This window comes from Scardinius erythrophthalmus, assembly GCF_964197995.2.
Source record: "Scardinius erythrophthalmus genome assembly, chromosome: 3".
NCBI lineage: Eukaryota > Metazoa > Chordata > Actinopteri > Cypriniformes > Leuciscidae > Scardinius > Scardinius erythrophthalmus.
Window position 1 is genome coordinate 26,594,599 of NC_138223.1, and position 11,759 is coordinate 26,606,357.

The following is an 11,759-nucleotide window of genomic DNA, read 5'->3' on the forward strand; positions in this document are numbered from 1 at the left end:
TAGTCCAAGTAGTCGTAGAGGCTATCATGAATATGATTTGGACCAGAATCAGAAGACGCTAAATTGTTAAGAGCCTGAGAATTGAATATCAATATGAAAAAAAAAATGCCACACCAGAATGACAGTTTAGATAACCTGTATTAAATTCACAGGGTGGAACATACATACAAAGAAAGAAAACACATTTATGAAAAATAACAAACTAAAATAATAAAGTGCGCACGTAAACAAAACAAAACCCTCCTTTTCAGTATCTTTGAGCTCAGTTCGTCCTCGGTTCAACTTGCCTTGGTTGACAAGAGTTCAGTTTCACCGTTGGGGCCCTTTTTTTTTCGTTTGAGTTAGTGTTTGTCCTACCACAACAAAGATGAAGAGGATGATCCGGGCAGTTCGTCTAAAGCGATTTGATTCGTTGTCAAACACGATTGGCTCGCCACCCAGCCACCTGGACTGGGAATCAATGAATCTCTGGAAGAACGTCTGGAACGTCTGGATCTGTATCACTCCATGGAAAGGATCTCTGCACGATGTTCCCAACTCTTACCAAAACCTGACCTATAAATAAGGCCAAATCATTTCTTTCAATTACCATTCAGTAAATAAATGGACTGCTACAGGATACTACAAAATAAAATGAGATAATATTTCAGTACACCCATAATGCAAATAAAAATATTTCTCTCGTTGTACAACAGCTCTTATGTTTCTTCTCAGGTATCAAAACTATTTGAATTTCTCTCTAGTATCAAAAAAAAAAAAAAATTTACATAAATTGCATCCTTCATAAAGAGACATTTCAAATTCAAGTTTTATGAAACCTTACGGTAGTAACATTAACAGTATGCAGAATAAAACTGCATGAATTGCATGTAAACATTAATCAAATTGTATCACTTTAAATTAGAGGCATTAAGGCATTAGTGTGCTTATTTATCCCCCTCTGCACCGGTAACAGTGGAAAGAATGCACTAAAAATTTACCTCTTTAAGCTTCAGTGACCACAATTAAATCCACAATTTTTAACATCATTATTTAACAAACTAACTATTTAACAACAGTATGAAAAGTTAACATTTCTTTTTATAACCCACAAACAAAATAATTTGTTGGTTTCAAAGACATTAACCAGTATTTCGCTAGCCTATTGTGGCTAATTACCTTATTAACATATGCACACAGCAGGCTTCACACCTTTAGCTTTACACAATGAGCAACTTTGCATTGATTCACCATTAACACAGATTAACATAGATGCTAGCGAACTCATAAACTCAGCAACTAGGTTAAATACAAAAATGGGCATCAAAAGCCTGGCCTGTTAGCATGAATATTAGCGAACTCAGATGCCTAGGTAAACAACTCACCATTTTAACGGAATTCACTGCCTTTAGCTCCGTGACAACAGTGGATTCAGGCACAGCTTTCGTTTACACTCTATATTACAACAAGGTATAGTCAGTATAAGCAATAATGATTACAGAACTTGTTTAATTCCCTCCATATTGTTTTCTCATCTTACCAAGCAGATAACGCAGCCTCCTATGCTCAAGTGCAAGCGCCAAAAGAACGTGCAGTGACGCAAAACTAGAGGCGTAACTGTAACGGAGCCTAGATGGCAGCTGATTGGTTAGTTCAGTGCCTCATAAAATTCACCCATTGGCTCACTTACAAGTCCATCAAAGATACAAAATTAAAGTTAACCCTTTCATGACTGGGTCAGACAGCTAAATAGGGCTTCTCATTATTAAATCTGGCTACACTCTCCCCCTTTGAACTCATGTACGTCCCTGTACATGGCAATGGTTGAACTGTTTGTATCTCAGGGTACAGGACAGAAGGATATGAGTTTTCACCCTCACTTAAAATGTCAGCCACAGCTGTGGTTAACCCCTGAAAGAATGATTTAACAACTGTGACAAAGGGGTTTCCAAGTTCAGTATAATCAAGTCTCTTTGACGGCTGACGGATTCTCTCTGATCTCCTGACTGTTGTATCCTTTATTTCCTCTTCTGGTTCTTTACCTCCATTGTGACTCAACTCCTTTTCACTCTCTAACATTTCAGAGAACACTGGAAACTGCTCTATTTGAATGTCATCATCAGGTAAGTTTTGTTCCTCCACAGGGTTTTTACTAGCAGGTAAGTTACTTTCGGTCATAACAATTTCATCAACTTGTTCATCAAGCATGACTCCTTCGGTAAGAAGGTCCTCAGTGTCGTGGTGGTGACAGTTAGGATCATTAAGTGTGAGGGGACTGTCCGAGGCACCATTGGACATATCAGGTGGTTTGTTAATTTCAGGAGTGCAATCAACATTTTGAGCATTTACAGGACTCTCAACAGGACAATTGCTCGGAGGTTCAGAATGCTGTTTATCCTGCACAGTAGACATAGTTGGATCAGGCTGCACTAGACTGTCATGGACTGTGGGAAACTGAGCGTTTGGGGGTTCTCTGAAACAGTAAACAGGAATAATTTCATCTTCATCGTCTGAGAAATGATTCTCATCCACAGTAGGATTTGCACGGGTTGCTGGCTTGCGTCTTGCGGGCTGCTGGCCAGGCGCCTTGCTGACCTCTGTAGGCAAGTAACCACATGGAAGGAGTAAGTCCCTATGCAGTGTTCTTAAAGGACCATCCTGATTTTCAGGTTTGACTGTATAGACGGGCAGGGTACCTGCTCTCCTCACCACCACATGGACAATTGACTCCCACTTGTCTGAAATCTTATGTTTTCCTCGAATGCGAACGTTTCTGACCAATACTCGGTCTCCAGCTTCCAAGTCCGAAGCAGTCACACGCCTGTCAAACCTCATTTTGTTCTTGTGTGCTATTTTTGCAGCATTTTCAATTGCTATCTTGTAGCTGTCTTCAAGTCGTGACTTGAGGTTTTGCACATACTCTGCGTGTGATGTTTGCTGACCCCCTTGCACTGGTAATCCAAACGCCAAATCAACCGGCAGACGAGGCTGACGTCCGAACATCAGTTCATATGGTGTAAAACCTGTCACCTCATTCCTGGTGCAATTATAGGTGTGGACCAGGGGTTTTACAAAATCATGCCAACAAGATTTCTCTGGGCTTTCAAGAGTACCTAGCATGTCTAGTAACGTGCGATTAAATCGCTCAACGGGGTTGCCCCTAGGGTGGTATGGGGTTGTTCTTACTTTGTGTATGCCGGCCACTCGACAGAGCTCTTTTATTGTGCGGGACTCGAAATCACGTCCCTGATCACTGTGTAACTTTTCTGGCATTCCATAGTGCACCATAAAGTTCTCCCACAGACACTTTGCCACTGTGCGGGCCTTTTGGTTAGGTGTTGGTATGGCAACCGCAAACTTAGTAAAGTGATCTGTAATCACCAGTATGTCTTTGGTCCCACTTTTGTCAGGTTCAAGGGAGAGGAAGTCCATACAGAGGAGCTCAAGGGGTCTGGTGGTGTTAATGTTTACCAAAGGTGCAGCTCTCTCAGGCAGTGCCTTCCTCCGTACGCACCTGCCACATGTTTTGACTTTTCTCTCGACATCCAGAGCCATCTTTGGCCAAAAGAATCTGGTCCTTACAAGATCCAGTGTACGATCAACCCCCATATGACCCATATGATTGTGTAGGCTGGTCAAAACTGTGTCACGCAGTTCAGCTGGGAGCACAAGCTGATAAAAGGTCTGAGATCCCACTTGGCGTCTCCGGTACAAGATGTTATTACGGAGTTCAAGGCGATTTAACTCCCTCAACAACAGTGGAAGCTCAGTGAGTTCATGTCGCAAGGTTGGGGGTGGTTTTTCTCCCTGCTCAATCTGGGAAATGACATGCTTTATACTTTGATCAGCTCTTTGTTTACTCGCAAGCTCTGCCTCAGTTAGGTGGAGGATAACTGGCAACCCACCAAGGTGATCTTCTTGCCCATAACTGTCAGGCACAGCAGTAGCTGAGATGGCAAGAGTTTCAACTAAAGCAACACCATCTGAAGAATCTTGGCCATCATAACTGACACTGTAAATGAGCTGTCTCTCACAGATTGCTTGCACAACAGCTTGATCTACTGCATCTATATTTTCTGGATCAGAGAGGTGACCCTGAGTAAACTGTCTTATGCGCTCTCTCTCTTTTTGAGATTTAAGATCATCAGCCAGCTTCCAATGAGGCCTGCGGGACAGTCCATCTGCATCGCCATTTTGCTTGCCTGGACGATAGAGAAGTTTGAATGAGAACGTGGACAGTGCTGCCAGCCACCTATAGCTTGTCGCATCAAGTTTTGCTGAGGTCAGTATGTACGTCAGTGGATTGCTATCAGTAACAACAGTGAAGTGGTTGCCGTAGAGATAATCACTGAACTTTTCTGTCACTGACCACTTGAGTGCTAAAAATTCCAACTTGTGTGCTGGATAGCGACTCTCACTCCTTGACAACCCTCTGCTTGCATAGCCTATGACTCGACACTGACCCTCCTGTTCCTGATACAAAACAGCACCGAGTCCAGTGGTGCTTGCATCGGTGTGAAGTACATAGGGCTTCTGGGGATCAGCAAAACCTAACACCGGGGCGGAGGTAAGGCTCTCAATAACCAGGTCAAATGCCTGCTGGCAAGCGGGTGTCCAGCGACTCCCAAAGACCTCCTTTGGGTTGCGGTACTGACCTGCTTTCTCATCTGACTTTAATTTCTTGTGAGAAGGTGGGTAACCAGAGGTTAGATTGTGGAGGGGCTTAACGATGTTAGAGTAGCCCTTAACAAACCTCCTGTAGTACCCAGCAAACCCAAGAAAATATCTCAGCTCTCGCAGGTTTTTTGGGACTGGCCAAGTCTTAAGAGCAGCAATCTTCTCCGGATCAGTCTCGACTCCATTCCTGGAAACTACATGCCCAAGATAACGGACTGACGTCTGGAAGAAGACACACTTTTCAGGTGATAATTTCAATCCGAACTCTCTAAGGCGTGTGAGCACCTTCATCAGCCTTGCTTCATGCTCTTCTAGAGTCTTTGAGAACACAATCAAGTCGTCAATAAAGACTAGAACGTCCTTTAAATGCATGTCCCCCATGCACTTTTCCATTAGTCTTTGGAATGTACTCGGTGCATTAGTTACTCCCTGCGGCATCCGGTTAAATTCCCAGAACCCAAGCGGACACACGAATGCGGTCTTGGGTTTGTCTGCTTCCTCAACTTCGATATGGTAATAACCAGACTTTAAATCAAGGACGGAGAACCACTGGGAACCACTGAGCGCTGAGAATGTGTCTTCTAGCTTTGGAAGAGAGTAGGGCTGGGTACCGAACGTCGATACTTTTATGGTATCGAAAAAAATATTTCGATCCTATGAGTATCGAAAAATTCTTTATTTTTCGGTGCCAAATTTCGGTTCCAAAAGCATCTGAGCACGCAAGCTTATCTGTCCTCTCTGTAGCCTATATTGACAAAGAGCGGAGCTCCGACCCACACACACACGGAGAGGTTCGGACGGATCAAACTGTTGCAGTTTTGTTGAAGTCACAGAGAGTCACGGTTGGTCTCAAGTGTGGTAACATTTTTTTTAAAACTTCACGCAGACAGCGTTTGCTGCGATATGAGCCGAAAGCGGTCACGGTGCTGTTGACGTTACACTTCCTCTTCGACTACTAGACAAGCAGCCACAATGGTGGTTTCTCTGCCCTGATGACCGACTGACTGACTGACAGGCAGTCATTTTATTAATGTTTGGCGACGTCTACATTAATCCGGATACATTTGAAAATGGCGTTTTCGTTTATAAACGCTCTCCGTCCACACTAGCGTTTTCGGACGTTTCAGTGTGGATGAAAAACTTTTGAGAAACGTCAAATTCACCTTACAGCGCATGCGTAAAACCCCACAAAAGATCACTGATATGATTCAGATGGAAAAATAAATAATTAAGTTATCGCGCAATTCTTCTGACAGGATAATTTTATTTAGTAAAATATCTCACCATCTGATGCGGTCCAGGTCGCACGCAGTCACCATGTTGGTCTAAAACGCAACTGCTCTCATGTATTGCCGCAGGACAGCATGTGAGTAGCCTAAATTCTGTCATCTTTGCAGGACTCTGATATGAAGAGTGTGCAATGTAGAATATTTTAATACCGTATAAGTTAGCAACAGTGTAAAAGTTAATAGCACAAAACAGGCACAATACTGGTATAATGGTAGGCCTACAATATGCGTCACATAATGGTTTTTAGTGTGGACGGAAGGCCAAAACGGAGAGAAAAATATATGATTTTTATATTTATAATAAATATATAATTATATATATAATAAAATATATAATTTTTAAACGAAAACGTAGGCTATTATGGCCTTACTGAGTGAGCAGTTTTACCAGAATTTTTTTTATTTTGATAACTGTTTTGATTCACAATAAAGGTGGAAAATAAAAGCTTTGTGTTTAATGTATTTTTGTCGATGTTGAAATTAATTTTAAAACATATTATGGCTATGGTATCGAAAAAAGTATCGTTAGGAATCGGTATCGAAACTGAGGTATCGAAATTGGCACCGGATCGAAAGATTCTGAACGATACCCAGCCCTAGAAGAGAGTATGCATCTTTTATGGTCTGGAGATTCAGACGCCTGTAGTCTATGCACAACCGGACTTGGCCATTCTTTTTCCTGACCACCACTATCGGTGACGAAAACGGTGACTCTGACTCTCTGATGACTCCTGCATCAAGAAGCTCCTGAATGTGTTTGCGAACAGCTTCGATGTCTTGTGGGTGTATTGGTCTCGCACGCTGTTTAAAAGGAGTTTCATCTGAGAGTTTTATGTTGTGTGCCACTTTATCTGTTCTGCCAAAATCCAAGTCATGTTGTGCAAACACGTCGGGCATGTTGTTGAGCTGCTGAGTGATGCGTTCTCTCCATTCAGATGGAACTGGGGACTCACCGAAATTGAAGTTTAGGTCGTGCTTGTTGTTTGACTGTGCCTCTGGTGACTTTGAGAGGGGTTCTGATTGTTTTACTACACTGTGCTCCTGTAACAAGATGCTCTGGTAAGCACTTATCTCTGCAATCGCACATTTAGCAGGAATGACTATATCATGGTCAGACTCATTACTGATGACCACTGGTAGCTTATAGGGCCGCTGCTGGGGAATGTCGACTAAGCTAGCTGTTACCAGCAAGCCACCCGGCAAGGAGGGTAATGATGGCTGCTCAATGACTACAAACTTCTCATTCTGCAAGCAATAAGCTACAGCAACTCCCTCAACTACTACAGTTTCACCAGCTGGAATGATTTTAGAACTTCTGCCTCGCAATGTTACTACACTGGGTTGACTGTTGTTGGTCTGTTTTTGTCTAAGCTCAAGACATTTAAGAACTGCTCTATAGCCATGTGGGATTGGTTGATGGCGTGTCAATCCGGCTTCAAAATACATGTCATACAGTACATCCAGCGTATTGGTGCCTATAAGCACAAGAGACTGTGAAGTGGCTCGAATGTCAGGAACAACCAAAGCGAGTGTATTTACATCCATTGACGCTCCAATAAACTCTTTTGGAAAAGTTACAGTCATTTCTATGTATCCCAAGTAGGGTACGGACTGTCCATTCGCTCCTTCCACCTCCAAGAGATCATGTAGTGGCTTAATCTCCTGCTCTGGAAAGTGCTGTTCATAAAATGACCGGGAAACTGTTGTTACTTGGGAACCCGTATCTAGTAGGCAGCTGACTTCTTCACCTTTTATGTTGACTTTAGCGGTACTCTTGGTGCCGACCAACCCCTTAGGGAGTTTAAAAGGGTGGTTCTTACTTGCATGTTTTAGATTAACACATACTTCAGCCTTGTCTTTACTGTTTACGTCTGAGGGACGTTGTTGGCTCTCTTCAGTCCCTGTTTGTCCCCCAACAGGAACTGCTAGTCGTTTAAAGGCAAGTTGAGACTGTTTTGTGCGTCCCACATGTGCTGCTTCTCCTCTAACTGTCTTTTCTTTTCAGCTACTAAAGCAGGGTTTGCCCTGTCTGTGCAAACTGAGGCAATGTGCCCATCCTCCCCACAGTTAAAGCAGTACCAAGGCCTGGGTCTGTATGTCTGCTTTTTCTTGGTCTGTTTTAGCATGTCTGTGTTAGCACTGTCTAGTTTTTGTACTTTGCCTGAACTTTTCCCTGCTGTTCCCCTGTTATCAGCCCCCTTTGTCTTTTTCTGTGCCATCAAATAGGTTAATTGGCTTTGTAAACTGGCTACTTGCCTCCCAAGATCCTCAATAACACTGAGACTGACCTCTGACTTCTCTTTTGACTCTGCACAGGCCCACACACTTTGGAGCTGAAGCTGGCCACGCTGCCTGGTGGTGCCAATGTGTTTTTTCATGCGACTAGCTTTTGCTAACTGTCTGTCTTCCTCTGTTCTTAGTAACAGCAAGAGGTCAGCAAATGAAGGGGGGTTGCTTTTCTTCTGCTCAAGTTGCAGGCAAGAAAGTAAAGAATTGTCCCAGCATCCTCTACAGAACTGTTTGAGTAGGTGTTTATCTACATCAGCCGGTGCAGCCCCACCCCTTCTCACAGCTAGGTTCAATGCTAATTGCAATCGATGAAGATAAGTAGAGGGTTTCTCACCCGGGTCTTGAAGGGTGTTCATAAACTGGGCAAAAAGTTCTTCCCCATCCTCAACAGTACCAAAGGCTGAGTCCAAGAGCTGCAGGTAAGCGATGGGGGGTGATCCAGGCCGTAGCCCTTTGACCACATCGGCTGCAGGTGAAAGTAGACATTCAAGAATTCTTCTTGAAATCTGAAGATGGGACATGCTGGGATCATTTAAAAGCAGTTCGATGTGTGAGCACCAAGTGTCGTAATCAGCTTCGTTACTCGGTCTGGGAATCTTTCCAGAAAAGGAACGAAGCCTCATTGGAGATTGCAAGTGTGGGCTAACATCTTCCCTCCGTACAATATGCTCAACCACCACCTTCTGTATTTCTGCTGGGTTTATGTCACTCACTGAAAGGGACGGAGCTTTCCCTCCATTAGTGAACAGGACTGAATCAGTGGTACTTAAGCAATTTCCTTCCCGGGGGGCATCCATAAGTGAGACGAGGGGCTGTTGATCTTCGGGGGTAGGAGGTTGAAATGTCACAACTGGAGTCTCAACATGTGAAGGGGAGACATGTATACCTATGGGTTTCATAGCTTCGATATCTTCACCAATCTGGGACATCATCTCTTTCAACACCTCCCCATAGTCTTTGCCACTTAGCTTGGCTAAGCCCTTTAATTCAGCTAGATATGTTTTTGTAACATTACTGCCAATCTGCGTAGTGTACACACTGCTTAATGCGTTTACAACATATTTAGCACATGGATCACCTTGCTCTGTGTATGTGTATGGCAGAAGTGGCTCTAAGTTCACTAAAGCTGAACCACTCGAAAACTCAATGATCAGGTTTTGGTAAAATTCGGATTTAGAATCATCAACGAGAAGGGCTCTTTCGATGGAACCGTACTTCTTAAGGAAGTCAACAACTTTCTCATCCTGATCTGCTACCTGTGTTACCCCACTAACGATCACTGCATTCGGAATTTTAACACCTGACTTCTGTATGAAATCCATTTTGCATATTCTTTCAATATTGACATTCAATGTCTCTGGCTCCTGGCTGGCTCGCCAATAATGTAACCCTTATTACGAAGTAGTAGAAATAATGTACATAGGTTTAATAGTCCAAGTAGTCGTAGAGGCTATCATGAATATGATTTGGACCAGAATCAGAAGACGCTAAATTGTTAAGAGCCTGAGAATTGAATATCAATATGAAAAAAAAATGCCACACCAGAATGACAGTTTAGATAACCTGTATTAAATTCACAGGGTGGAACATACATACAAAGAAAGAAAACACATTTATGAAAAATAACAAACTAAAATAATAAAGTGCGCACGTAAACAAAACAAAACCCTCCTTTTCAGTATCTTTGAGCTCAGTTCGTCCTCGGTTCAACTTGCCTTGGTTGACAAGAGTTCAGTTTCACCGTTGGGGCCCTTTTTTTTCGTTTGAGTTAGTGTTTGTCCTACCACAACAAAGATGAAGAGGATGATCCGGGCAGTTCGTCTAAAGCGATTTGATTCGTTGTCAAACACGATTGGCTCGCCACCCAGCCACCTGGACTGGGAATCAATGAATCTCTGGAAGAACGTCTGGAACGTCTGGATCTGTATCACTCCATGGAAAGGATCTCTGCACGATGTTCCCAACTCTTACCAAAACCTGACCTATAAATAAGGCCAAATCATTTCTTTCAATTACCATTCAGTAAATAAATGGACTGCTACAGGATACTACAAAATAAAATGAGATAATATTTCAGTACACCCATAATGCAAATAAAAATATTTCTCTCGTTGTACAACAGCTCTTATGTTTCTTCTCAGGTATCAAAACTATATGAATTTCTCTCTAGTATCAAAAAAAATAAATTTACATAAATTGCATCCTTCATAAAGAGACATTTCAAATTCAAGTTTTATGAAACCTTACGGTAGTAACATTAACAGTATGCAGAATAAAACTGCATGAATTGCATGTAAACATTAATCAAATTGTATCACTTTCAATTAGAGGCATTAGTGTGCTTATTTATCCCCCTCTGCACCGGTAACAGTGGAAAGAATGCACAAAAAATTTACCTCTTTAAGCTTCAGTGACCACAATTAAATCCACAATTTTTAACATCATTATTTAACAAACTAACTATTTAACAACAGTATGAAAAGTTAACATTTCTTTTTATAACCCACAAACAAAATAATTTGTTGGTTTCAAAGACATTAACCAGTATTTCGCTAGCCTATTGTGGCTAATTACCTTATTAACATATGCACACAGCAGGCTTCACACCTTTAGCTTTACACAATGAGCAACTTTGCATTGATTCACCCATTAACACAGATTAACATAGATGCTAGCGAACTCATAAACTCAGCAACTAGGTTAAATACAAAAATGGGCATCAAAAGCCTGGCCTGTTAGCATGAATATTAGCGAACTCAGATGCCTAGGTAAACAACTCACCATTTTAACGGAATTCACTGCCTTTAGCTCCGTGACAACAGTGGATTCAGGCACAGCTTTCGTTTACACTCTATATTACAACAAGGTATAGTCAGTATAAGCAATAATGATTACAGAACTTGTTTAATTCACTCCATATTGTTTTCTCATCTTACCAAGCAGATAACGCAGCCTCCTATGCTCAAGTGCAAGCGCCAAAAGAACGTGCAGTGACGCAAAACTTGAGGCGTAACTGTAACGGAGCCTAGATGGCAGCTGATTGGTTAGTTCAGTGCCTCATAAAATTCACCCATTGGCTCACTTACAAGTCCATCAAAGATACAAAATTAAAGTTAACCCTTTCATGACTGGGTCAGACAGCTAAATAGGGCTTCTCATTATTAAACCTGGCTACACTTGCAAAAAAAAGTGAATTTTTTCAAAAAATCGGAATTGAGCATTAAGCCCTGCAGTGTGAACACAGCCTTAGTCTACTTTCGGCTGCCACTGAAACAAATGTGAGGACACTTCACTTTGACTAAGAGGTATTATACAATTTTGAAGTTGAAAAGTGGTACAATGGAAACTTTAAGCAAGGGAATTTTTTTTCCTTGCATCTCAGAGCACTTAAAATTGCATTTAAACCATGTCATTGAGAAAACAAACAGCTTCACTGTCTTACCCTATCCTTCAGATGAATTTGAGTAGCAGAAGAGCTGGTATTTGACCTGAAATAAATTTTAATGTGTGGTTTATGCAACAGCT

The 11,759-nt window shown here is 42.0% G+C and overlaps 2 long non-coding RNA genes across 2 annotated transcripts; both read right to left on the reverse strand.

Annotated features, from left to right (window-relative positions):
• Positions 1-486: 486 nt before the first annotated feature.
• LOC308687662 lies at positions 487-1,558 on the reverse strand. Its single transcript, XR_014029779.1, has 3 exons — positions 1,520-1,558; positions 1,365-1,434; positions 487-555 (listed from the first exon to the last, which is right to left on the reverse strand). It is a non-coding gene; the product is annotated as an uncharacterized lncRNA (long non-coding RNA).
• An 8,490-nt stretch (positions 1,559-10,048) lies between these two features.
• LOC308687709 lies at positions 10,049-11,209 on the reverse strand. Its single transcript, XR_014029785.1, has 3 exons — positions 11,171-11,209; positions 11,016-11,085; positions 10,049-10,216 (listed from the first exon to the last, which is right to left on the reverse strand). It is a non-coding gene; the product is annotated as an uncharacterized lncRNA (long non-coding RNA).
• Positions 11,210-11,759: the final 550 nt, after the last annotated feature.